The sequence below is a fragment of the Lagopus muta genome, chromosome 5, assembly GCF_023343835.1.
Source record: "Lagopus muta isolate bLagMut1 chromosome 5, bLagMut1 primary, whole genome shotgun sequence".
NCBI classification, from domain to species: domain Eukaryota; kingdom Metazoa; phylum Chordata; class Aves; order Galliformes; family Phasianidae; genus Lagopus; species Lagopus muta.
Window position 1 is genome coordinate 45914172 of NC_064437.1, and position 26147 is coordinate 45940318.

Here is a 26147-nt window from a genome sequence, read left to right on the forward strand (position 1 = left end):
AAATATCTCATACCAATGCTTGGGGAGCTCTTTGGTTTCTAGATATGCTGTCATTTGTTTGTCTTTTATACTCTGACCTTCCCCTTTGAAAGAAATGGGTTTCCTGACCCACTGAAATGTAAATAGAAGAGGGCAAGTTGCAAATACTTTTTTGTTTCTCTTTACTGAATACGCAGGGAATGTGTGCTTGTGCGTTTTGTTGTTGCTTGTTTTATTTAAAATCGTAAGCTTTTTGTATCTTTAGTGGGGCCAGGAAGGTCAAGGACAAGAAGGGCTTCTTTTGTAACTGGTGAAGGAAATGAGGGAGCACGTGGGCAGGGTGCTGGCACCATGGGGAAGGTAGAGCTGCTGAACGCCATCATTGCTTCAGTGTTCGCGGCCACTGCCTGCACCCCTGACCCAGGAGGCGAGGGGAAGGCTGGAGGGAGAAAGGCTTGGCTGAGGATCACGTAGGCAAATGTGGCACGCACACCTCTGCGGGTCCCAGCTGGGTGTTGTGGACGTTAAATCTAGGCTGCTCCTGATCCTATTCCAGCTTATTTCTATACCGGAATATCAGTTTGAAACATTAAATCTAACTGCACAGAACACGGTTATGGGTCATAAATTCAGCTCGGCGCTTTGCATTGCGCGTAGTGGCTTCCCTCCGTGGGGCTGCGTGCCCGCAGGTGTTCGGGAAACGCAGCTGCCGCGCTATGCCAGGTGCCGCCCTCCGTTGCCGCGATGGCTGCGGGCGGGGAGGCGGCGTTCGATCTGACGTGAGCCCTCCGGCACCCGCGTGGGTTAATTCGACCACCTGCCGCCACGCGCTCGGCTCCCGCAGCGGGAGGCCGGGGGCGCTCCGCGGGGGCCGGGCACAGCCGCCTCCTCGCCTCCCCGGCTGCGGCAGGTGTGCCGAGAGCCCGCGCGCAGCCGGCCTCGTGCAGAGCGAGGCGACCGCCGGCACGCGCCCAGCTCTCTCGGCGCGACGGAGCGAGCGGGGCCGCGGGCTGAGGCGCTGCGGGCTTAGCCGAGGCAGCCCCGGGCGGCCGGCAGCGGCACTTTCGGGCTTCTGCATCGCTTCGGCCGGGACGCACCTCTTCGGGCGCCGGGTGAGTGAAGAGCTTCGTTCGCGGCCCGCCCCCCCCCAGCCGCCCCGCGGCCCCGGCGCGAGCCGCGAGCGCTCCGAGCGCCTCGTGCCGACGGGAGCGCGGCCGTCGTTCTGCTCCTCGCGCAGCTCCGGCTTCCTGCTGCAGTTTTCCTCGTGTTTGCGCGTGGGAAGCTACACCGTGTTATTTCCCTACAAAAGCTGCCGCGTGCCTTCCCGCCTCCGCCCCGCTATTGGCGGCCGCGGCCCCATCCCGCACAGCCCCGCCGCTCCCGGTTCTCTGCGCTGCCCCCGCGCCGCCACTGCCGCCCCCGGCTCCGCTCCTCCCGCGGCCGGGCCGGGCGGGGGGCGCCGGGCGACGGCAAGGCGGGGCCTGGCGCTCCTCCCCGCGCGGAAGATGGCGGCCGGGCGGCGCGGCGGCGGCTCCCCCAGCGGCCGGAGGGACGCCCAGCGGCCGGGAGCCGGCGGGCCGCGGCCGGCCTGAGAGCTCTGCACGGCGCCGGGGGACCCAGCCTGCCGCTGCCGGGCGCCGCTCCCGCTGGCCCGCCCGGCGCGGCCTCCCCGCGGCAGGTGAGGAAGAGGAGGGCGGCGGCGCGGTCGCGGGGGCCCGGGGAGCGGCGGCGCTGCCGCCCCCGGGCGGGGAAGTCGTGTCCCGGCCGGGCGCCGTGGGGCGGCCCCGCGCCGCCGGGGGGAGGCGAGAGGGCCGCCTCGAGGGGGGGAGGGGGACCGTCGTTCCCCCGTTCGTGCCGGGTGGCGCCGCCGTGGCCACCTGTGCGGGCCGGGAGCGGCCCCGGGGCCGGCCCGGTTCCCGCCGCGCGTGGCCGACGCTGCGGCAACCGCGTCTCACACCCGACCGGAGCCCCTCGGACGCCGGCGTGTCTGCCGCGCTCCGCTCCGTGCGCTTTGCCGGGGCTGCGGGAGGAGTTGTCGCGGTGCGAAGAGTCCAGCGGTGGTGCCTTTTCGCCTCTGTCCTGTTGCGTGCGCGCAGCGGTGCGGCGATAAATGAAGCACGAGGCGCCCCTGTTCACCGCTGCTGAGTGAATCGACGCCGTGTCGCTCGAATTAGAAGTGGGCAAATCGTTGTGTATCTGAATTTAACCGTGGGCTCCACGGCCGCACACTGGGATTCTTTGTGACAAATGGCGCCAGAGAAACATCCCGGGTAGTTAATTGTAGCATGCTGCTCTTTAAGAAGCGTGGCCTTCCCTGTGTGGCACCGGGGCGAGCTGGGGTGTGACGGACCCAGGTTACATGCAGGGACCTCGGGTACCCGCCATAACCGGGCTGGGAATCGCGGGGCTGCAGAGGCTCCGGGCAGTGCCCGTGTGGTGGGACGCTGTGGGTGCAACGCCCGACGGACCGGAGGGAGGCACAGGCGCAGCGCCAGGCTGCTGTCCCACGCTTGGGGCAGGGCTGTGGGTGGTACGGGTTGTTGCCACGGTGCACGTGCCACTATCGGCTGCAATGGTTCTGCACCGCTCTGCGGTGCTGCTGATACCGTCGCACCACAGCCGTTGGTCTGGCTCCTGACGGTCGGACGCAGAAGGGCTTCAGCACGTGACTTATCTAGCTGTGATTTCTTAGCTGTACAGAAGGACATGCTGGGCTGGGTCTGGAGATAGCGAACTGTGCTGGTCTAAGCCAGTGGACAAACTCTCGACTAGAGCCTGGCAGTGGTGTGAAGTGCTCTGAAACTTTTCTACTGTCAGCAACTGTGAACACGGATGTACCTCTCAGGGTTATTGTTCGGTGTGCTCCCTGCTTGCTTTAGAAGTCCTTTCTCATCCCAAATTCTCTTGTTCTCATTTCTCTTAGTTTCTGCTCTTTCCCTAAGAGCATGGTGTTATCTCCCTTGCTGTTCATTCCCTAAGTGTTCTTAACATGTCTTTCCTTCCTCTGTTTGGATGTTTCCAGTGTTTGTAAAGCTGTTTTTCTGTGTATACGTGTGGTTTTGAATGATGAACTAATGGAAAATTTGAAAATCACAAAGGGAAGCTGCAGAGCCTGGAGGCAGAGTGCAGGCTGTGGTGTGTCTGCACCCTTCCACCTCGGCTGGTGTGGCTGTGGGGCCTGTGCCTGCTGCATGGTGCTGTGTGAGGCGTGTCATCTGCCTGGCCCTGCTTTGCATCCCAGCTCACAGTGATGTCCCGCTTTGCTGTCGGCATTTTGTGGTTTCTGTAAATTCAGTGCAGGGAGGGGTCTGGTTGCAGGTGGTCCCAGTGAGCCCTGCAGCCCTTTGTGTCCTGCCGCTGTGCCTGTTTGTGAGGTCTGACGCCTATCTGGGATCTGAGTAGTGTGCCTGGCACACACAGTGGTTCTGTGAGCTGAGTGGTGTGGGTAAGATAATCTGCTCTGTTTTAATTGGCAGAGTTGTTTACACATGATCTCTCTCTGGTTTCCCTCTTTTAGAGGAATGCTTCTCTGTCCCTGATTACAGTTCAGGTCAAAATCCCTCAGCACTTGCAGCAAATCTCTTTTAATTGGTCTCATTTGCCTTTCATAAGACTTATTTAATTTTCCCTCGTATAGGACCCCTTCTCCTGCTCTGTAACATAGTTGATTGCAGGGCATGGTGCAGGCAAGGAGCAGCCTAACAGCGTGCCGTGTTCCCAGCTCAGCAGGAGGCAGGCTGCAGCACATGTATGGTCAGGTCTGTCCCTGAGACCCGAGTTATGGCATGAGTGCTCCGTACACTGACTGTGCTCTGCTTACCCAAGTGCTGCTTGTGTGGGGGTCTCGTGAACTCAGGTTTCCCTGTCTTGCTGCCTTTCCAGTCTCTGTGACAGTGACACTGTGAGGTTGCTACCGCTGCCTGCAGGGCCAGGCCTGGAGCAGCTCAGGCTGGCAGGAGCCGAGTGCTGGGAGCTTATTTTTAGAAGGCCCACAGCACCATTTGGCTGTAAAGCGTGCTGTGATTTCCCCAAGTACAGCTGCATTGGTTAACTGAACATAACACAGAGAGCTCTTGAGGCTGTGTTTCCTTGTGCTCGGGCTGAGCTGCTTCTCCCTGGCCTGTGGCTGCACGCCGTGCAGGCAGTGCCTGCTCCCAGTGCTCCCACCTTGGCCCTGCACCTCCGAGTGCCGGGTGTGGGGCCATGCTGGCTCTGCAGTGGGCTCAGGAGAACCAGAACATTTCTTCTGTGTAGATCAGTATCCAGAAAGGAGGTGATACAGATCACTAGGCTCCATCTATTTGAGTCCTGTTAAAAATACAGTAGAATCCATTAGAGCTGAACAATGAATTAACCTTCTGCACCAGGAAGATTCCCTCTGACATGGCCTGCTCTGATGCCTTTGGCCGGCTGTAAGCAGTCTCCCAGCAAAGGCAATCAGCCACAGGGCTGTGAGATGCAGTCCTTCTCCGAGTGCTTGTGATTTAGTAATGTCCCAAGGTCTGATTTCATAGAAGCGAGAACTCCTGTTTGCTTGTGTTTTAAAGCTGTCAAACACCCCAAATTAGGAGAGGGTGGCCACAGCCTGTCTAAGCCTGCTTTTGAATTTGCCAAGTGAAATGAATGGTGCAGAATGAATAGGAACAGCACAGTGCAGCACCTGCCTGTGTGCTCCCACCCCCACAGTGAGGCTCAGAAACACCTGTGTGCATGTAGATGTGCGCCATGAGGCTGTTCTGGGCTATTATGGAAATGACAGTTCTGGGTATCCCTGTTAAGGCAGCAGGGGCAGTTCTCTTTCAGTGACAAGACGTGGGCTCCTTGGAGTGGGAGGTTCTGCACCAGAGGGGAGAGAGCGGGACGTGCCATGAGCGTGATAAATGGCGTGGCAGGGGTCACAGCCCCCGGGCCTGGATCCATCGCTGTCATTTATTGACCTGCGGTTGTCTGCCGCAGCTAGAGAGTCCCAGGGGAGCTGGGCTGGCATCGCTCATACAAGAAGGAAGGAAGAAAAAGGGACAGGGAGATGACAGTTTTATCCTTCCTTCCCTCATCCCTGTAGTTCTAGTCTGCCATCTGGTCTTCTGCCTCTGTTTCTCTGGTCTCACACATTCTCCATTTCTGTACCAGGAAACTTCCCAGCAATATGGTGTTCCTCCAAGCAGGTTCTGTTGGGAGGGTTCTGTGTCAGCACTGCTGGGTTATGTGCAGAACAGCTTCTTTTCCTGTAATCATTTTTAATCTGGTAATTCCAGATGATTCTCTTAGCCCAATATTTATCAGTTTTTCAGCGTGTCTCTAATTAATGCTAATTTGCTTGGCAGTACTTCTGTTGTAATCAAAGTTTACATGTGAATTTTTGAGCTCTTCAATGCACGCAAATTCTTAAATTTTCAATCACTTTGTTCTGAGTTCTTCAAGGAAGCAGTGGTGTGAGAGCCCCACACTAAACCCAGAGATAACAGAGATCAGCTTGGAAAAGTGCAGGCTTCCTTCTCAAAGGGTAGGGAGAGCCTGAACTGGCCGCTGGGTTCCCTTCATATTGGGGTGCAGCTCTGCTTACCCTAAAGCAGGAGGCCACGTCTGGCCAGACCAATCACATTCCTCAAGTTCTTTTTCTTGTCTTTCCCTGAATGTAATTGAAACCGAGGGTGCTTCATCGGATACTCAGTGCAGATGCAGAAAATGTCAGCAGAACCTCCTGACAGGAGATGGGTTGAGCACCTCCAGAGTGACACTAACGTGCTTCTAATCCTGGACTCCTTCCAGTGCAGCACTTCAATATCTTCACTGATAATTGATTTATGTAAATATAACTCTTCTGAACTCTTTTCCCATCTTCTTTACAGTGCTTTTTCTTCTAGTTTTCTTCTTTATTATTATTATTTTTTAAAATTTGCAGTATTGATCATCTCTCTGCTATCACCTCCTCAGTGCAATCGCTCACAGGCAGGGTTTCCCTCTGGCTGGTACCAGGACCTTGCTGTGTCCCAGTCTGTTACAGAGGAGCCAGACCTGGCCCTGAGTCAGTCTTGGTTTGGTACAAGATCTTAACAGCTGAAATTCTGCTTGGTTCTGGGAACATGCTGAATGACAAAATGACCTCTCATGTCCTACGTGATTTTTTGTCCAGCGAAGAGGCAGGCTTCTCTCCTGCCCAGGCTGGGAATTACACTGCTGGAAGCCTTTTGTATCAGTGAGTGACAAGTTCAGGCTTGAAATGGACCTGCATAGTGGTGCGTTATGTTCATAACACTTCTTGAAGGGCATAAAATAATTTCACAGAAATTGAATAACTCTTAATATTAGATGGTCTCAGGTGAATGAGGAGCTGATGTGCTGGCTGACTCCTTAAAATGTCCTCTTGCATCTGTCGTGGCCCATACCTCGTTTGTTTCTCTTCTGGGGATCATCTGCGTGCCCGTCTGCTCTGCATGCAGGGACATCTCTGATGTGGTGTCGTCGTGTCAGCTGAGGAGTTGAGTTCCTCAGCACCTCGCTGTTGGTGAACCCTGTGTCCTTGAGTTATCAAAGGCTGTAAAGGTAGTAACAAAGTAGGCAGAGACTCCTGAAGGTATCATATCAATCAGCAGCGAGTGGCCTCGTGTGAGGACTGCTGGAGCTCAGTTTCATCAGCTTTTTGAATCCGCTTTAAGGAGAGTGATATGAACTATCACAGCATTTAATCTGTCTTTTTAGTGGGATAAAATGAGGTCTTAGGCTGGTCCAGAGGCAAATTTATTTCAGCATTGAAGCCTGGATGAATTGCTAGTCTCTGTGTCTGTATTATTGTCCAGAACACCTCTAAAGTATCAAGCCTTTCCTTCCCCATTTCAGTTACAGTTGGCATATTTTAATTTGTTACTTCTAATTTCCTTGGTTTTGTCTGCCTTAACTGTTCTGGAGTCAGTCAGTGATACTGCAGCTCAATCTGAATGTGCTTTCCTTTTGTCTGAGTCATAATCATCTTCCTCATAAGCAGAGATCCATCACTGTCTCCTGATTTAGTTTTGTCCACAGACTTTCATCCATATCCTTCTTCTCTGTTCCTGTTTCAGATCTGTCCATTTGTATCAAAGCCTGATGTGGATAAGTCAAGGCTGCTGTGAGTGTGTGCTAGCACTTATAAGTTAGTGTCGTGTCACGGTGCAGGAGCAGGGTGAGTTTCCTTGGCCCAAGTCTATATAAGCATGTAAACACAGAGCTTTCTGCTTTGCCTCAATGAAATATTGGTGTTTGCCTTTCCCAGCATTGCTTCTAAACACAAATTCCTTGCTGACCACACATGATGATGCTGTGCTGATGGCAGTGGGCAGAGCCAGGAGGTCCCTCTTGGTAACGTATGGTGTTTGTGGGCAAGTTAAGGGCCAGCTAGTGCTCAAGGATTGTCCTAATTGCAGGTGGTGCACAGCATAGTGTTTCTGTGAGACTGAGACAGTTAATTTTTCTGCATGTTGTGGATTATCAGTTGGAAACCCAGTCAGGCTGAAATGTTGTTGTGATGGCACACCACAGAGTGCCCTGGGGATGGGATGGGTTTGGAAGGTGCCAGGACTGTTCTTTTAGGTGGAAACGTGCAGCCACCTAAATAAATGCACTCCAAGTTATCACCTGTAGAGTGTACAGTCACATGGTGCAATCTGAAGAGGAGTCTCGCACTGCTTCTCCTTGCATCAGTCCAACAACGTTTTTAAATGTCACATTTACACAGGTGAGATGTTGCTAACAGTGGTCATAACCTCCAGAAGGATACAAGAAGCAGGAAGCACAGCAGATGGTCTGTGTGTCCAGCAGACTGGGAGCCAATAACTGCAGTTTTGTTGCTTCCTATTCTTTTCCACGTTTTAATTGGATGGTGGGTTTGTTTTATGAATGGTTTCCTATGAGGAGAAAGGTTGAGGAAGGAATAGCAGTAGCCATTTCTAACTGAATTGCATCCAGTAGAAGAGGAAAACAGCTACTCTGATCATGGGGCAGAGCAGAGTGAGGTTGCAGGTTCTGCGCTGCAGCCCTTGAGCTGTTCAGAAGGACCTTTCAGCTTCTCCAACGAGGAATGCTGCACTATCTTTACATGTTTGTGCAATTTACCAGACAGCTCATGTCAGAAAACCAGTTAGGTTTCATACCTTCTTAAAAAAAAAAAGAAGTTCCCGTGTTTTCCTCACTGTCTTTTCTAGCACCCTGCCACTGAGTGCCTGACCTGTGATACTGTTCTGGACAGATCTCTGGGGACTGAAGTTACTGTGAGTGCTCAGACCCCTTCGTGCAATTATGTCTTCATGAAGTGTATCCTGTGCAAGGGTGAGGGTCAGCCAGAGGCAGTGCTGGGAGGCAAAGCAGTGGCGATTGATACGGTATTTGTGCTTAAATCAAGGCTTTTCTTGAAGGCTATGTCTGTATGCCTTTTCGTCTTACCGACTCCATTCAGTAGTTTTAAAAATGAATGAACTTTAAAAAAAATTAAGACAAACACTGAGAGTTCCACTGTTACTGTGCCTCTCTTGGGGTGTCAGAGGCTTTTCCTTGTGTGAAGTTTCATCTTCCTTTTTAGCCACGACCTTTTATGATAGCTGTCTTCCAGTTTAGCTACTGGAAGCTACGGAGCTACTGACAGAGCTGAGGAGGTGGCTGTGTGGTGTGTGAGCACAGCTCCTGGGGCTCCTGTAATGGCCAGGATTAGATAAAGGGACTCACAGCCGAGTGAAATGGGAATGACCATGTCTGCACAGACATGAGGATATAACCTAACACTTACATCTTACCTGTAGTTATCCTACAATTAATTATCCCAAGGTAAGAATTTTTAGTAAAATCTCCCCATCTGATATTATTTCACCTAACAGGAAGGAGGAGAAAGGAGAAGCAGCAAGAAGTGCCATGTTTCATGTGAGATGGTGGGAACAAACTGGATGCTGCAGGGAAATCCATTCTGTGAACGGGAAAAAGCTTCTCATTCCTTTCTGCTCCCTGTAAAGCTGGACACACTGGAACTGCAGAAATAGAGATCAGTGGGGGGGAATGGGAGAAAAAACTGGAAGTGACTTCTGGTACTGATCTGAATCTAACTGTGAGTTGGCCAAAGCAAAGGACTCCTTGTTCTGTCACTGTCACCCAACACCATCTTAAACAACAGTGAGAAAATGTCACATCAAAAACTCTTAGAAACGTGTGCTAATTGTTGTTATTTTTGGAAAAGGCAAGTTCTGGGAACCAGTACATGAGAGCAGCACGTGAGGCAGTCCCTCCCCTGTTGCGGTTGCCCGAGGATGGTCTCTCTCTCCAGGGGACCAAGCCATGCAGTGCATTTTTTTGGCTTGGCAAGCTTCCTGCACAAGGTCAACATTCCCATTACACTGGTAGCACAGCATCATCATGCTTTAAATGTACGAACTGTGGAGGTTATAAATGACTACTGATTTCTGAATGCTGCAATATTTAACTATTCAGCTTGAAGCGTTTTATTAAAGGAGCCTCATTACCAGAGCAAGTGCCAAGTACTTTAAAAATTCTGTGCCTATTTAATGTAGCTCATATTGGGCATAGTTAATCACTGCTGAGGCTTAAAACCTTTAGTGCGTCTGGGAGCATGTATGAGAGTGGGCAGAGGAATCCCCTTTCTCTTTCTTCTTCAGTAAAAGCTCTTTCTCCACAGAGATGCAATTCCTGCTATTTCTTCTGTGGTGTGCAGGGCATAGCAATACGCAGGCAGCAAACTAATGCAAAGTACTCTCCTGTCTGGTGTTTCATTGTTCATTCTGCCTGAGGCTTTGCAACCTTGGTCTTTTTTAGTTAAAATCTTTAAACAATGGATTATCTGTTTTCACAGGCTTTAGAGTGTTTGAAATAGCAGTTACCCTTAGGCATTGGGCTCAAGATTACAGCAATAAATACGTTCACCAGAGCCCCCCAGCACTTCCAGGAGCCAGGCGGGCATAGGATTGCCTCTGCCATATTTTTCTACTTCTAACTCCAGTGAAGTGTGTCGGCCCCTTGGCAATTTGAGATAAGCTCTGTTCCTTCTGACCGTTTGCACTCTGGTGGGTTTTGAGAAAAGGGAGATGTGTGTGGTGAGGCACACCCTTGTTCTGCATAAGGGACCCTCGCTCTTGCTGGTTTTTACTGCGTTACCACTCTGGTCTTTCCAACAGATCAGGCAGCTGCTTTGATAGACAGTTTACTTTCTTCCCCACTGCCCAGTGATATGAAAATTTCATTCCAGATTTTCGAATTGAAATGACTTTAGTCAATATTGACTCTTCTGACCTGCGTGCGTCAGCTGCTGTTTTTCTGAAAGAGGTGCAGGGGCTGTACGGCCCCACGGCAGAAATTGCAAACCAGTTGCCTCCCAGTTGTGATATCTGACGTGGCAGTTTCTGCAAGAGCACTTCCTGATTGCTTTGTTTAAGCAGCGAATGTAATGTTTTTCTTCTGTTACTATGAGATCTAAAGTAGTTTACAGATATCAGGCGTTCTACTGTGGTGCTTTGGAGAAAGATGTCAGCTGTCAGGAGGAGACCCAGGAGTCAATCCTAATGAAAAGCTACGTTTTCTGAAGTGGTTTATTTCTGGTTAGAAGAACTAGCTGTTCATCATATGACTTTGCATTGGCTGTGCTTTGCACTATGGGACTTGTGTTCTAAAGACTGGCTTTATCTCAGGAAAGTTCACTGCACAGAGAAATCTGTGATGTCCGTACATCTGAGGTGCTGTGAAGATTTCCACCCCAACAGATTCTATTGATTTTTCAGCAAAAGCTGTTTCTCAGTCTTCAGAGCTGTTCTTATCACTCTGCATCACGCTGCTCATAACAGTCAAATCATTTGTGCTGGTTGGCCACTGGCTTCATCAAAAGGCCTTCCCAGCCCACGTATGCAGATTGAGAGAGGAGATATAATTCGATTATCTCTGGAAGGCTTTTGTACTTTGCTTCATTTTTTTCTTCTTGCCAGTGGGTACGTAATGATAAGCACTTCCCAAAATACACTATATTTGCAAAGTATGTAATACACGATACCTTTGTCTTGGAAAACTCTAGGTTTACTTTTGAGCCAGAGATACAAACATTGTAAGTATTTGTAAATACAGTTGAATCAACTTCAGCAGCTTGCCACATTAATTTTTATCAGAAGGTGTGGGAAGCATTGAGTCTTTTCTGGGACAAGTACTTAAAACCATAGCAGCATTTTCTGCTGTAGTTTTACTCTTTAAAATTTCAATTCTGCTTTCAAGGGAAAAGTCTCGCTTTTTTTGATTATTATTATTAATTGGGTAAGTATTAGGGGAGTTTGTAACTTCTCTGTACAATGTGGCAAGTTTTATGTCTGCACTGTATAGAGCCTTTATGTCAAGGCTGGTGTGTTTTTTCACTTGTGTGGAGAGAGAGGATGGTAAAATCTGTAAGAACTATCATGAAAATGAATGTTATTGTATTTTTATATGATTTTATATATGTATATATGTAGTTATTGATATTGAGTGTTGATATTAAATGCTCTTTTCCATTCTTATGAAAGTTAGTTCAGAGATGCAGCGTTCAGAGAAGAAATGTAGTTTATGTATTCTTAATACTTCATAAAGCTGCTTAGAAGCTCTGAAGAACCCACCCCAGTGGGCAGGGCTGAGCCTGGGGCTGACCCCAGTTTCTCCTATGTACTGTAGGTCCTTGCCTGCTGGGTACGGTCAGCACTGGAGTTAGTGCCAGTACCGAGAGCCTGTGCTCACATCTGAGCTTTGCATCTTCTTTATGGAGGGGATAGGAGGGAGCTCCTGTACTGGGGCACCCCAGGGTTGTGAGCAAGAGCATGCTGTGTGCACACTGGCCTGCGTACATCTTTAAAGCTTCAGCTGGATGCTGAAGCTGTAAGGTGTGGCAACTTGAGGCTATGGCTGTTGGGGAAAAAAGTGTGATTCTGGGAAATGAATGGGTTTTCTCTAAGGAAGGAAGGAGGCTACAGATCCAAGCTTTTTTGTGCCTAATGGTATCAGTTGAACTTATGGAACCCAACAATGCATGCCAAATAAACATTTTTTTGTGTATTAATTCTTCTTACTGGTGCTAGAGAGTGATGTATGCTGTTTGCAGCCTTGAAACAGTGGGAGTAAGATCTCGGCTTGCTGTGTTTGCCAGGGTTTTTTTTCCTGTCTTTGGGGAATGAATTGCAAAGAAGTCATACCTTGAATTGCTTCCTGTATTTTGTCCTTTGGTCTTCTGTGATAAGAGCATTAGTGTTTCAGCCTAAATGATGGCAAAGCTTTGGTGGCATATGGAGAGAAAAAACTACAAATCTGTGTGCTTTTAAGGAAAAAGGAAGTGGAGGGGCTGAGGGTGTAGGAGGTCATATGAAACAACTTAATATATGATTTGTGAGTCAGTAATTTCCTCTTTCCTTTTGCAGTCCACGTGGGTATTTTATTTTCCCTTCTCAAGCCAGACTCTTTGCCTTGTTTTTTGGGAGGCGGGGAAGCTGCAAAATTAATATGTGTTGGTGCAGGTGTTTTTCATTCTATAAAACTGACAGGAAGAGCAAGGAAACAAGAATCCACTACTGGATTCCTGCAGCTCGTGGGATAAACGCAGATCAGATCCCCTCCCCAAATCCATCTACTGCTCATCTGGACAGCCCACAAGGCTGGTCACCTTGAGCTTGCCTAGCCTGTGAAGAAGCATGTTTCTGTACAACACACCCAGCTGCAGTAGCCAGCATGAGAAGCCTTCAGGCATGTTCCTGTGAGTGACTGTAAGGAAATCCTTTCAGGTTGAAGACTGAAGCAGCAGTTTAGAGAGAACTGACTCCCTTGTCATCCCAGTGGCATGTTACCACAGAACCTTTTCAGCAGTTAGACTTGTAGAAATGTAACTATTTTTCTCCCTTTTTATAATAAATTCTTCAAATTGTTTTCTACAGCAAGCTTTCAAGCTATTTTTTCCAGTAGAACAGATCTTCGAGTAATTTCCGTTTGTAAGGTTTTAAATCTGGGGGCTCTCAGTGGAGTTTTCCATAGACTGTTAGTCCTAATGACTAGCTAGCTGATGTAGCTCAGCAATCCTGTGATCTGGTATCTCTTCTTAATTGGTCCTGAACAAAAATCTTTTGTTAGGCACTGTAATTAAAGTAGATCAGTTTTCCCATTTTACCAAGTACAAATTCAGACCTTCACACTGGAAAGACCAAAGAGGTTAACAAGCAGTCCATCGCTTACTTTCTGTTAAAACAACCAAATGCTGTGTCTCTGTTACAAAGCTCCCTTGCTTGAAGACCACTACTGGCAACCTGCCTTAGGATGTGTGCTTTTCTTAGAATTATTGATTCCTTAGAGTTTGAAGGGACATTTAAAGGTCGCGAAGTCCAGCTCACCTGCAGTGAATGGGATGTGCACAGCTCAAACAGGTTGCCCTGGGCCTGAACTGGCCTTGCCTTGAAAGTCACTAAGAGCAGGGCTTTTCCTGTAGTGTTGTAGAAATTCATTGTTACGTCATGCTAAGAGCTGTGATTGATATTTAAATTACATTTTTGGTTATTTAGCTCTAGGAAATCCCTACTACTGAAGGGAAGAGGAAGTCATTCCGTCCAGAAGCTTTCTGCTTGGAGCAGGCAGCATGCTGACCTAATGAGAAGTGGGACATGGCGAATGTTGGCATTGCTGCCTGGTGACCTGAGGCTTGCTGTGTCTTTTCAGCTCTGTGGGCCATGTGGGGATGCTTTTGGGCCTCTGGCGCAAGAAGTTGGGATGGGAGGCAGGCACAGATTTTGCTGGTGGATTTAAAAAAAAAACAACACAAAAACCAACAACCAGCGGGAAGTGAGTCATGTTCCACTGCCTCTGTTAGCAACCCTGAAAGGAAAAATCTGATGGATGCATGTTTTCCATATTAAATAACAAACACAATAGGTAGGAAAAGGTGTTGAGAGTTGGAAGAGATATCTTGACAGAAGTGGAAAAATCAATGTGAAGAAGTACTTTTTGAATGTCTTAAAAAGAAACTTAAAAGACTGTGTTGATTTGCAACTGACATTTTCATTTTGCACCCAACATTGAGTTCAGCTGTTTTTAAGTTCTAGATAGTTTGTCTGTGCCAGAAGTTATTTTTCAGGATCAAATGGAAAAATGGCATTTGCTGGAGGCCTTTCTGCAAAACGTTCTGCCTTTTATCTCATCTGCATAACGTGCATCAGTGAAAGGTTCCTGCTGTGTCTGCTCCCCGCCTTGACTCCTTAATTAGCAAGTAACTATTTTTAGTTATTTTTCAGTACTGTTTCAAAGAGAGGTGAAATTAGATGGGCTGGGCAGAGCACAGATTACTCTTTGCAGATAGTTAAACTGAATTCTCAGTAATAAGAGGAGAGAAACTGGAAAACAGTACTGTGCATACAGCACAGGCTTTTGTCCTGGGGGTAAATCATTCAGTGTTGCTTTTTTTTTTTTTTTTTTTCCCACAGGACTCATAAAATGGTGGTTTGCCAACTGGGTGTCACTGGACTGTGTCCCACATTGACTGGGAACTTGTGAGCAGTGGATGAGGTGGCTGCAGTGTTTGTACCTCTGCAGCTTCTGAGAGAGAAGGAAGGGTCTGGCAGGTGGGACCATTGTTAGTTACAGCCTGTGCTGACAAGGGGGATCTCAGCATCTTAGCGTTAGATATATGGTAAAACTCAATAAAAATGGTGTGTGTTTCACTGATAGTTTGATGTATGACCAGGTTGAATATCTCTGGCCTCATCCAGATTGAATGCTTTTGGCCATAGACCCTGGGGAAAGCGCCAAAAAGCTTTTTTTTTTTTTTTTTTTTTTTTTTTTTTTTTTTTTTTGTATATGTAGAGTGACAAAATGATGTCACTGATATTTGGTTATTGCCAGCATTAAATGACTCAAGACTGTTGTAAGAACTTCTTCCATTTCAGATATGGTGGTGTAATCTCATTGCCAGGAGACGGCCTTTAGTTTAACACTTTAACAATGTTGAATCATTCAGAATTGTTATTCTAATAAATTGAGAAATTATATTAATGCAAGTTAAGCCCTTACTTCTGACATCAGGGAAAGAATATGTGCTCTCCTTATTTAGATTTCTGTCCATGTTTTCTAGGTGTCAATAAAATAAAAAATAAAATCAAGTAAGAGTATCTCTAAAGATGGATAGCAAGATGTTTAATCTATTTCAGGGCCACCTGAAATTGCAAGAGATGAATTAGTGGCTCTGCAAGGCTTTTTAATTGAGGGGAGGGTCACATGCTTGGTATCAAGGTTTTCAGATGACAGAGGGGCACATTGAAAGAGGTTTTGGTGTTGGCTTTGTCAGCAGTTCTGGACAAAAGCAGGCCACGATGAAAGATGTAGCTTTGTGAGTGATGATGCAGGCATAAGTGAGCGCCCTACTCAGTCCGCACTGACAATTTGGGGTGGATGAAGAAGAAAAATTATCATATTAGAATCTGTAAGTGTGTTTTCAGTGTGTTTCTTCCTTTCTGTCCGTTCATTAAGGAACACCTTTCAAGTATTTTTTGGCTGTTTTTTGTATGTGCTGCTTTTTTTTTTTTGCTCTGTAAAACAGCATCACGAAGGTCTTGGCTTCTGCAAGCATCACATCCTGCAGTTAGGAATTAGATGTGATGGCAGGTTCAGAAGAGTGGTGCTCCAGAAAAGAGCTAATTCATACAGCTGTTAGAGCTGTTCTGCCATCGAGGGCGGAGTGTCCCTAGTAAACTGCAGGTGCTGAAAAACAGTTTCTGAAAGCAAGGTGTTTTATTCCAATTATTACACTGGTTAAAAATATAAGGTACAAACCTTCTGCAGTGCAGGCAGGCTACATAAATTAAAAGCAGGCTTTTCATGGGGGTGAGGAGCAGTAGAGAATTGTTTGGAGCAATCCTAAAGACCTGTAACAGTAATAGATCCCATTAACAGCACGTTATTCAGGCAGGCAGTGGCGTGTATCTGACCTGTTCTCAAATCTCGTTCTACTTAAGAAACCAGTGCCATTTCATTCTGTAGTCTGTCTGCAGTTGTGTCTGTCCAAGCAGAGGAGAGGCTGGGGCTCTCACCTCCCAGTGCATGGCAGGAGGGTGGCAGGGCTGTGAGGCCGGCCTGGCGAGGGGAGCTGGGTGCCGTGTCAGCGCAGGGAGAGCACTGGTTGTCCTCCATCAGCACTGTGTGCCTGGCTTGCTGCTGATGGAATGGGGAAGAATAAAAGGGAATCAGTGCATTGTAGCTGGTGCCTTTTGTTTTTTGTTTTTTTCTCATCAGCAGATTCACTCTGTGTATTAATTAAGTAATTAATTAATTCATTATGAGATTTATGCTGCCTCCTTGGCTTGTATTATCTCAGAGTCCCAGTGATGTGGTGTGAGGCATTACATTTTTGCCAGCAGGCTGTTGGGAGAAGCCCTTTCATAAAAGCATCTGAATAGAATTCATTATGAAACCAAAGGCACCTTCATGTAACAGTTGTTACTTACGAATGATGGTTTATTTTATAATATGATGGAGATAAATTAATTTTATTAAAGAGTTGCTATTTCTTTATGGAAAGACAATATTCTTGTATCTGCCCTGTTTTAGCACGTAGACATCGTGTTCTTTATTGCCATCTATCTGCTCTCATCCCTCCATTTCCCTTCATATCCTGTTCTTTGTCCTCAAAGCTGAAAATAACATTTATTTAATACTTCTAAAACTGGAGACTGTTTCTGGTACTGTAGAATACATTTGAGGTTGGAATTGTTTTCATCCAAGCTGAAATTTTGTCTGCCTTCCTGCAGTTTCTCATGTGCTGTAGCTGAAAGGATATTGGCTGTGCATTCATGAGTGCTGTGTGGCTGGAAAGGATACGTGGAAGAGAGAGTCAGAAGCTGATATTTCCTTCCCTGTGTTTTTTAAGACAGAAACTAAATATAGTGAGTGTTAAACAGATGGTTGTGTTGTCTCATAATAAATATTTGAAGAAAATTAAATTACGTCTTCCTTGCTTGTTGACGGCAGTCTCAGCCCCCATAGTAACAGCAGTAATAATAATAGGACAATTTACAGTGTATTTATTTTTTAGTTCTCAAAGTGAGGTAACTAAGAAGGTTGGATGAGGAGGATTTTTTTTCAATGTAGGAAAGCTGAAGAGATGTTCTTGAAGTCACCCAGCTTGTTAGTGAGCCTCCAAAAGACAACGTGCATCCCTTTGACTTCCAGACAATGAGCTTTCATTTTAAACCCTACTGACTTGAGCATTTCCTTCAGAACTTCACTGTTCTTTTTCTTAATTTCCACATAATTTTGTGTGAATGTTAGCCCAAAGGAGATAATAAGACATGCATTCCTGTCGAGCGTATGCTTGTGTGGAAACCTCCAGAGAGGGCCTTCCTGAGAGCCCTGTTGTGGAGAAGGTGATGGATGCCAGAGAGATGTTGAGGACTCAGCTGAAATGAGAGGTTTTATTTATACAGCTGAAGTTCATCTTGTGATATTAATAGAGTACAGGCATTGCTTTCAGAGAGATGGGATGGATTTTGTATTAGCTGAGGTCAGTGTACTACTCTCTGGTACAAGCCAGCACATCCCGCTGCCATTTCGCTGTTCACATACACTGCCTTATCTTTGGTGGGATGGCTCTTCTGTTTTCTACTGTAAGTCTAGATTGCTAGATTGAATGCTGCGTGTGAGAAATACGAGATGAAAGTGAGAACTGCAATCTGTCACTCAAAGGTGAGAAGATTTGGCAGCAGAATGGATCCACAGCAGCAGAAGCGTTCATTGGCTGTGGTCCATCCTCTTCTCAGGCATTTGCAGATGTGGTGGAAAGCAAGTTGTGGCATTTATGTCCCACTAACCCATTTCCCACCAAATCTCGTAGTACTTTCCTGCTCTGTGACTGGAAGTAGTTGTTTCACATGGTGTGAGTGGAATTTGTGTCCCGTGACAACACGTGCAGCAGCAGCAGCTTACTTGCTCTGTTACAGCACGCTGTATAATTGGGCGTGTTGGTGGGGAGGCCTGGCACTCTCCAGTGCCTCGGTGAAAATTTGTCATCTGTCCCAGCTTAAAGATGTATTAATAGCATCCTGATCTGTTATATGCATGGCTGGTGCTGTTGCCTGGATACTAACATAAAGTGATTAGAAGGCTTTTGTTAATATACAAGGAACAAAATAGGTCATCAAGTACGCAGTTAAATGTTTCCTGTTTGCCCACCCTGCACATCAGTAGTCACTGGTTTGCATGCTGCATTGTGCTTTGCTGTAATGCTGCACTGGGTTTTGTCACTAAGCTGCAGGTACTGTGCTGGTGGTACCTTCTGCCAGCTTTCTCTGTGGATTCTTCCCTGCACTTTGAAATAAACCCAGAGTTCTCCTACCATTTGTACCCGTCCCAAATATGTTACCTTGTGCGTGCCATTGATTAAAAGCTGTCTTGTCTTTTTATTTCTATTTGCAGTTGTGGATTTCATTTCAGCGTGCTGCATTACTCTTCCTGCTGAATGCATAACCGCTGTGTCACGTAAAGGAGTGTTAAATGTCTCTACAACAGTCCCTTGTTTTTTAACATCTCCCTAGGGCCTTGTAATGGATTTGTTAGGGCTCTGGAGAGATGTCTCTTTCTAACCTACTTTCTGGTTCAGCTATTCTCTGCTCCATTATTTCCTGCAGTGTTTCTGATTTTCTTCATGCAAATATATGCTTACTTGCCTGTTTACTATGGTTTTTTCAAACACAGAAGAAAATGACAGTTCTAATGATTTTTTTTTCCGTTGATTCTGTTTGCTCACATATAGAGGTGCTGTACTTTATTCCAGGTATGATTTATTTTTTCCCCACAAGTGTTCTAGTAGCATTCTGTGATACTTCTGCTTCAAGGGTGCAGTATCTAAGACAGCTTTTTAGTTTTCCTGGCTTAACTGCTAGCAATTGGACTGTAGTAACAGAGTTCTTGGTTTGCTTTGATTGAGAAATTGTTTGTTTAAAGCATGTTTTGTAGGCCTTTGCTATGAGCTGACTGAGAAGGTAGAAAGAAAGCAGTGATATAGGCATTCTGAATTCAGGGTGGTAAAGAATGAAGTCATGGATACTTCCTCTCGGAGAATGGCTGTGTGCTGTTTAGCACTGGTGATGCTGTGGGTAAGCATTAAGTGCAGACATCTTCCATCAGTGTGCTTTGGTGATTAGGGAAGGGAATGCAGAAGGATTGTTTAGTGGTTAATATGTTGTAACGGGTTCAGAAAATTGGACGTAGGTCCCTCGCTCAGCCTTTCTTCTGATCTTTGGTAATTAAATTCCTTGGTACCTCGGTTCTGGTTTTGTCAAATTAGGATAAGATTTCTGTTCTGATTGCTGTGTGCTATCTCTGTTTTTCTAGAGAAGTATGTAGGACTGGGCTGGTCTTCTATTAAGTATACAGAATCCTGATTGTGTACACAGATGGGGATGCGTGCCTGTGTTTGGCTAGATTTCATAACATACAGCAATCCCAGTCTTGGCTGAAGCTCCTCAGTGCGTGCTGTAATGTAAATAGCAACGAGAACATAGTTGAAATAAAAATGATATGATGCTTTTCAACAGTTTGGTCATGAAAATGGCTTCCTGCTTTAACTGTAGGTGATGTGTTAGGTCTTGACATACACTCTGTACGATGGCTTTCAGAATTCATGGGTCTGTGCACAAACGTGCAAGAAAAAAACCTGTCATTTGGTAACTTTATTTTTTTGAAATCATAATTCTTATTGCCATATAACCCAGTGTCTTTTCCGACTTACATCATAAAATACACTTAGGAGAAATTGGAAGAAAGGATGAGAATATTGCATTAGAGCAGAGCTGTGTACCTGATGATCAGTTGTTTTGGAGGGCGTGCTAAGATCTCCAAAGTAGACAGTTGTGAGTTTCAGAAGCATTTGAGAAATTTGCTGGACAGCAATGAGATTAAAAAAACCCAAACCAGCAGAACTGCATAAATACCCACCTCCTTTGTGCTTCTGGAAACTGAAGATGTTTCTGTTTTTGTGTGTTTTACCAGCCGTTACAAAGTTACTGCTCTACTGATGAATAAAATAGGCTGCTTTTCTTCTGATTCTATCTTTCCATTTTAAATAACTTGGCTTTTGATTGCAGTGTGTGTTTTGCTGTTGCTTGAAGTAAACAACTTGCTCAGGCACAATGTATCAGCTGCACAAGTGTGGAACTGGCAAGGCTGGCCAAGTAGTAGGCCAGTGGAAAAGAAGCAGGTGGCATAGAGCATCATACCTCTCACATGAGTCAACACTGCAAATAATGTGTATGAAGGAGCCCAGCGGCTGAGACAACTTATCTTTCTCTCTAGCATGAAGTGGTAAGATGTCAGCTGGAATGCTGCAGCCTCTTTTGCACGCCACACTTAGGAAAGATGAGGACCAACTGGAAATAGCTCATGAGAAAGCAATAGCAGTGAAAATGTGCCCTACAAGAAAAGAAAGAATCAGGATTGTTCAGGCTGAAGAAGATAAATTCATTTAAAAACTTTAAAGTGTGCTGCGAAGAGAAAAAGAATATTTTTTCCTCCATGTTCACATAGGATGAGATCAGATGTAAAGGGCTTAAAGTGCAGAATTTAGACTAAACTTTAGGAAAAGCTTTCCAACAGCACAAGTGGTTAAATGGAGTGGATTGTCTAGGGATCTCCTGAAGTTCTGCCCTGGAAAATGTTAGCAGAGATAAAAGGCAAATGTGTCAGGAAGCTTTAGATATCACTGATCCTACCAGAAAGAACTTCCTTTCACGCCTGTTCTCTTGTGGTTTTAGGGGCACTGAAATTGATTCTGGAGGGTTTACATTCAGTTTTAAGCATATTCTTTGCCCTGATCATTTTTCTGAGGATTTTCATCTCTGTTCAGTACAGTTTGAGCAGAGTGAACTGAAACAAACTGAAGGTGAAAGTACTGTCAATAAGTATACAGTAAAGAATACTACTATATGTATTGTGAATATTATTAATTTCTCCAGTGCCTTGTTTATTATTTAACTGTACTAATCGGACCATAAACCCTTAGAGTTTCTGCAGGTAATTTAGAGCACATGAGCAAAGGCCTCTCTTTTTGTTTCTTGTGTCCTTCTGGTACTCTGTTGCTCTAGCTGCCAAATGTCTGAGGGTTCCCTTCGTGTTAGAATTTCCTAACCCAGCGCACAACCTTTGGTGTGTGCAGTCAGCCTTACTGAAAATTGTGTTCAGCTGAAACATCCTTTGCTTCCTCTTGCAGATACTTAACAACAACCCAAAAGAAAATCGATACTAATCTCTGAGAGCTGCCCAAATACCCTTCTTCCACGCTCAAATCTGATCAGCAATGCCCATTTTGATCCTTTTTGTCAGTTTCCTGCCTGTGACAGTACTTTGTTCTTCTTGCTCGCGCAGTGACTCGAGTAGCCCTTTGTGAAGGACTTCACAAAATCTTTTGAGAACGTTCCGATAAACAATGTGTTCTTGTATGCCTTTACTCCATAGGGTTTTTTTTAATCCTGGAAAGAATTCCGCTCCTTAACAGATCTACCTTGTGTTCAGTTCATCTTGTCCTGCAGCCGTGCGAAAATCTTCCATGTTCACATGCTCAAAGTGATTCTCTTTCCCTCTCTACCTGAATAGTCTTCATTTTTTTTGCAGCCTTCTCAGTTTACAGTCGTTCAGCTTTATTTTCCTGTACTGAGGTGTTGCTTACAAATGGAAATACAAGGCCAATAGTGGACATTTTTTAGTGGCATAGCTTTACACACAGTCCAGCTTTTCTCCTGTCACTCTGTAATCTCATGTGCCATTATAAATGCACAGGTGAACGATAAACTGAATCTAAAAATGGAAAGTTCCATGGGCACTGCAACAAGTGGTGGCCACAGCAGCGTGTGGCTGGTTAATGTGTGGGAAAGCAAAGCAAGATAAATGCCTAGTTTTCTCACTGCTGTTGGCTTAACTGTGTAGCATACGTGGCTTAAGATATGTTGGGTTGTTTGGTCTGCTCCTGTCCTTTTACATTAGGTGATTTAGGCTGAAAGTAGGAAATTCTCTGCAGGAAATCTCAGAAATATAAACACGTTCACAGCTGTGCTGAACATCATGTTGGGTCACGTGGAGACCTTCTCTCTCTGTGTCTTGCTGGGAAATGCATGGCTCTGAGAATCTTCTGATAGGCTACTTTTTTTCCAGACTTCTGAGGCTGAATGTTGTAGGTAAATCAAATGTCGGTGAAGAAAGGCCACTTAACACACAAGAACTAGAGGTATTAGAAATAGGGAGAGATTATCGAAATTAGGTACTTCCCATTTGTGTGAAGGTGCTGGAAAGAATGTAGTCAAAAAGCAGTTAACCTGAAATGTGTGCATCCAGGGAGAGTGGAACTGGAAAAGCACGAGTGTTGTTCCAAGCCTTTGGGGTGGGTGGCTGTGCAGCAGATCAACCAGTTTGCAGATGCGTTGTGAAAGCAAGCAACAAGTTAATATGATTTGGGGTTATACAAGTTGAAGAACAGTTCCTTCTGGAACAACTGTGAGAGTTAACTTGCCAAGCGCACAGGGCCAAAAATCTTGTTTCTGGACAGATAGAAACTAACTGAACAGAGCTGAGGGAAAAATGGCATGTGAGTACAGACCAAAGGATTGATGGGGATGGGTAGATATGCTTTCCTTGGCAGTGTGATAAATGAAGTGCTGTTATGAGAAGTGATAACAGTCAATGAAAACTTGAGAGGTGCATACTTGAAAGGTGAAAACTAATTAATATAATAAGGTAAGAAGGGACATAACTGGAAATGAGGGAATGAGATTATGAAATGCACCCCCAAAGCAAGGAGTGGAAGAACAAACTATATATATATATATATATATATATATATATATATATATATATATATATATATATATTTGTATATATATATATATATATTTGTATATATAGACTTGTAGAAATATCTGGAAAATAATCTAACATCAAAGAGTCCATGTTCAGATGAAAATAGGTTGGATAATTTAGTAAGGCTCTTTCACCCATTTAATTTCTATTTGCTTTTGAGGTATTAAGGGAAGTTGGCAGCCTTTCTTACCTTCTTATTTTTGCATCCCTAATGCTTCCTGCCAGTTCCAATCTATGTGATTGCATACCAATCCTAGATCCTGCCTTTCTTTAGAAAATATGCTTTAAAAAGGAGCATTAGAGCAAACGATGTAAAAATATTGGGGGTAGAGAAAGGTGAATAAGCTTTGAGAGTGATTTTCAAGAGCATTATGTTGCTACATACTGCCTAAAAGCTGTGGTTGGAGATAAATGGGAGTAAACTAATACTGAGAAAGGCCTGGTTGCACTGTTTTGGTCGAGGTAAATGATGGAGAGGCAGCTCCCAGACTGTGAGTTACTCCTCGCAGTTATGTTCAGCCAGCCTGCAAGGGACAGGAGGTGAGAACAGGAGCGTAGCCTCTTTAGTGCAGAGGAAGGCAGCAGAGAATTTTTCCATAGCGGATGAAATTGTATGTTAAATTGCAGTCAGAAAGCCAGTGTGACTGCATCTGAGAGAATGAAGGGCGGCCCTAGACATCTTGTTTGCCTTTTGCCAAACTGGCAGTGAACCTGAAAAGCTTCTGCTGTGCCAGTTCCTTCTTTTCTGGATAGGCTGTCAGGTACCCTAGGCTCTGGTGTGGTGGAGGGAGATGATGAGGAGTCACCATGTGGAGCAGCTGCCCACGTTGCAGGCTTGTGAGTGGAGTTATGTGGCTGTGTTTGGTTGGCAGACAGCCCTGCTATTAACTGGAGGAGATTATGTAAAGAATTTGGGAAGTGTACCGGTTTTGGGGTTTCCTTTGTAAAGAGTAGAAATGGAACCTTAGTTTTCAAACGACACGAAGACAAAACTAATGTACACTGCATTTCTATACGTGGTCTCTACACGCATCTGTACAGGGATTTAAGCTGCTGTCTCAATTCCAGTATATAGAGAACTTCATCTGAGGCTGTTTTACCACTTTCATTATAGGAAGGGTCCTCATGTGAAATTTAAAGCTGAACTCAGTGACTCGATGGCACTGTCATGGAAGCTGTAACCCTGACTAGTGAGCTGTCACCTCTTAATCAAGCCAGGAAGTTCTTACCGTATTCTCTCCCTTCCTGCCTTTCATTTTATCTAATTTCAGTGTCTACAAAATTCTGTCTTCTAGTCGCTGAGACTTAAGGAGGCACAATAGTGTGTGCACTGTCTTGTTGAATAGTTCGTGTTTAGAACAAAGTGATTGTTTGCTCAACCTGTACATGATGATCTTAATACTCCCATAAAGTAATCTTTGATCTTTCCTTCCTGTGTACCTCTAATCCAGACCCATTTTACTCTTTTTTATTTTTTTCCCCAGCTGGAGGGTTGACTGTGAGCCAGGCATTGTTGGCTTTTGCTCTGTGTGCTGGCTTCTGAACAAAGGTGCTGCTGAAAGGGTGAGTATTTAACTTCTATCCCCTTTGATGTAGATGTATGTTCTTAGGAACTGATAAATTTAAACTCACCGAACCTGTCACCTTAAACTGTATCTAGGTTTGCAATGGGAAGAATCTAATCTACCAGCTCATAAAGTTTTGATCATCAGCCATCAAAGCTTGGTTAAATTATGGTTTAGTGTAAATTTTGTGGCATTCTGCAGTACTGCAAACCAGTGGAGCTGAAAGGTGAGCATGTTTCACCTACTGCACAGATCTGAGTTTAGAGCAATAGAAATCTCTAAGACCCCAGAAATAAACAGTAATAAAAATATGATTTCTACTTAGTGTCTGCCATGGGAAAGGATGGCTGAGGAGTGTGTGACCACCTATTTTCTACAGTTGTGTGAATTCCACATCAAATCTGATGTCTAACACATCAACTGTCTTCTGAGACTAACTGTGGGACCCAAGCTTTCCTCGAAAGAGAACAGGTTTTGACCAGCCAGACCTACTTACGAGATGGGTTTATGTTTATTGCCCTGCTGTGACTGGGAAGGAGCTGGTAGTACTTGAGTAGGAATTTCTCCAAGTCTCCCTTGTCAGTGAAATACTGTGTGTGCCAGACACGTGAAGGTGAAGTGTGGGTGTCATTTTACAAGTGTTTTCAATTGGCAGTGAATAGATTAAAATAAAAGAGTGTTAGCACAAAAGGGAACTTCTAAAAACATCTCAGTGCTTTATCGTTGTGTAGTGTTTGTGCTCTGTCTGCACGCAGATAAGCTACAAACAAGACTGTGTTTATAAGACAATATTTATACCTCATAGATGAAAGTAAATAGGTGATACCATAAAGTTTATATTAGTCTGTTTTTCAGGACTGCATTAACTGTCAGAAATGGGGATGCCATGCATAAGGTTTGACGTCCATTCTTCAGGAGCATCCATAAAACTTTAGGCTGTCAGTTATGTGTGTATTGGTCTTTTGCAGACAAATTTCCTTATTCTTATTCTCTATTTAAAAATACTGGTGTTATCTACCTGTACCGTAAAAATACTCTGTATTAGAGTCACCAGCTTAATATCTTAGGACCTGAAGAGAGCCGTGGTTAAAACATTCTGAAAGTTCCCAACTAGTAGCCTAAAGAGGCTTTTTAAACTCATACAAAGAAAAATATCTTGGAATGAATAGTCAAGATTAAACACAAATACATTCCATTAGAAAGCTGGACTTTGAGAGTTGAAACTTGGGTTTCTAGTTCTTGAACATTCTGAGATACACAGATTGAAATTTGGTCAGTTGTTATTGTTTCCTGTAGTAAAGTTTTTAATAGAGATATTTAATGCCTAAATGGTGTTATACTTTTTTCTTTTTTTCTTTTTTTTTCTCCCCCTTTTCCTTTGGCCATTTCAAAGATGTCTAATAAATTTCAGGGTATACATTTGAAATCAAAAAAGGCAAGGCAAGATTCTTGTCCTGTCTTTGCGCATAGATAAATATGCCGTGTAGAGGAAGGTGGTGCTGTCTGACTTTTTTGCTCTACAACACCTATCATAAAAGCTTTTCTGAATAAGGAGACTGATAGTCTCTTAACAGAAGGATACTGAAGTAAGGAGTGTGCTGCATGCAACTCACAGTGGGTTCTGCATGTCAGAAGTCTGTCTCTGACTGACTTTTGGCACAGCAATATGAATTGGAGTTGCCAGTTGTACTTGGAGTATTTCTTCTGTCAGGAGGTGGTGAGGAGCAGTCTTGGAGAACACAGCATGCAGAA

The 26147-nt window shown here is 45.2% G+C and overlaps 1 protein-coding gene across 5 annotated transcripts in view; it reads left to right on the top strand.

Moving 5' to 3' along the window:
• The first annotated feature begins 1554 nt into the window (after positions 1-1554).
• The window catches only part of NDST2 (N-deacetylase and N-sulfotransferase 2), a 128774-nt gene continuing 104181 nt past the window's right edge, over positions 1555-26147 (top strand). For 3 of the 5 annotated variants that reach the window (XM_048945543.1, XM_048945541.1, XM_048945547.1), the window contains exons 1-2: positions 1555-1657; positions 24315-24393. The gene's annotated coding sequence lies outside the window, so the exon portion shown is untranslated. The remainder of the gene's footprint in view (positions 1658-24314; positions 24394-26147) is intronic. The other 2 variants (XM_048945542.1, XM_048945548.1) reach the window with 1 other exon arrangement.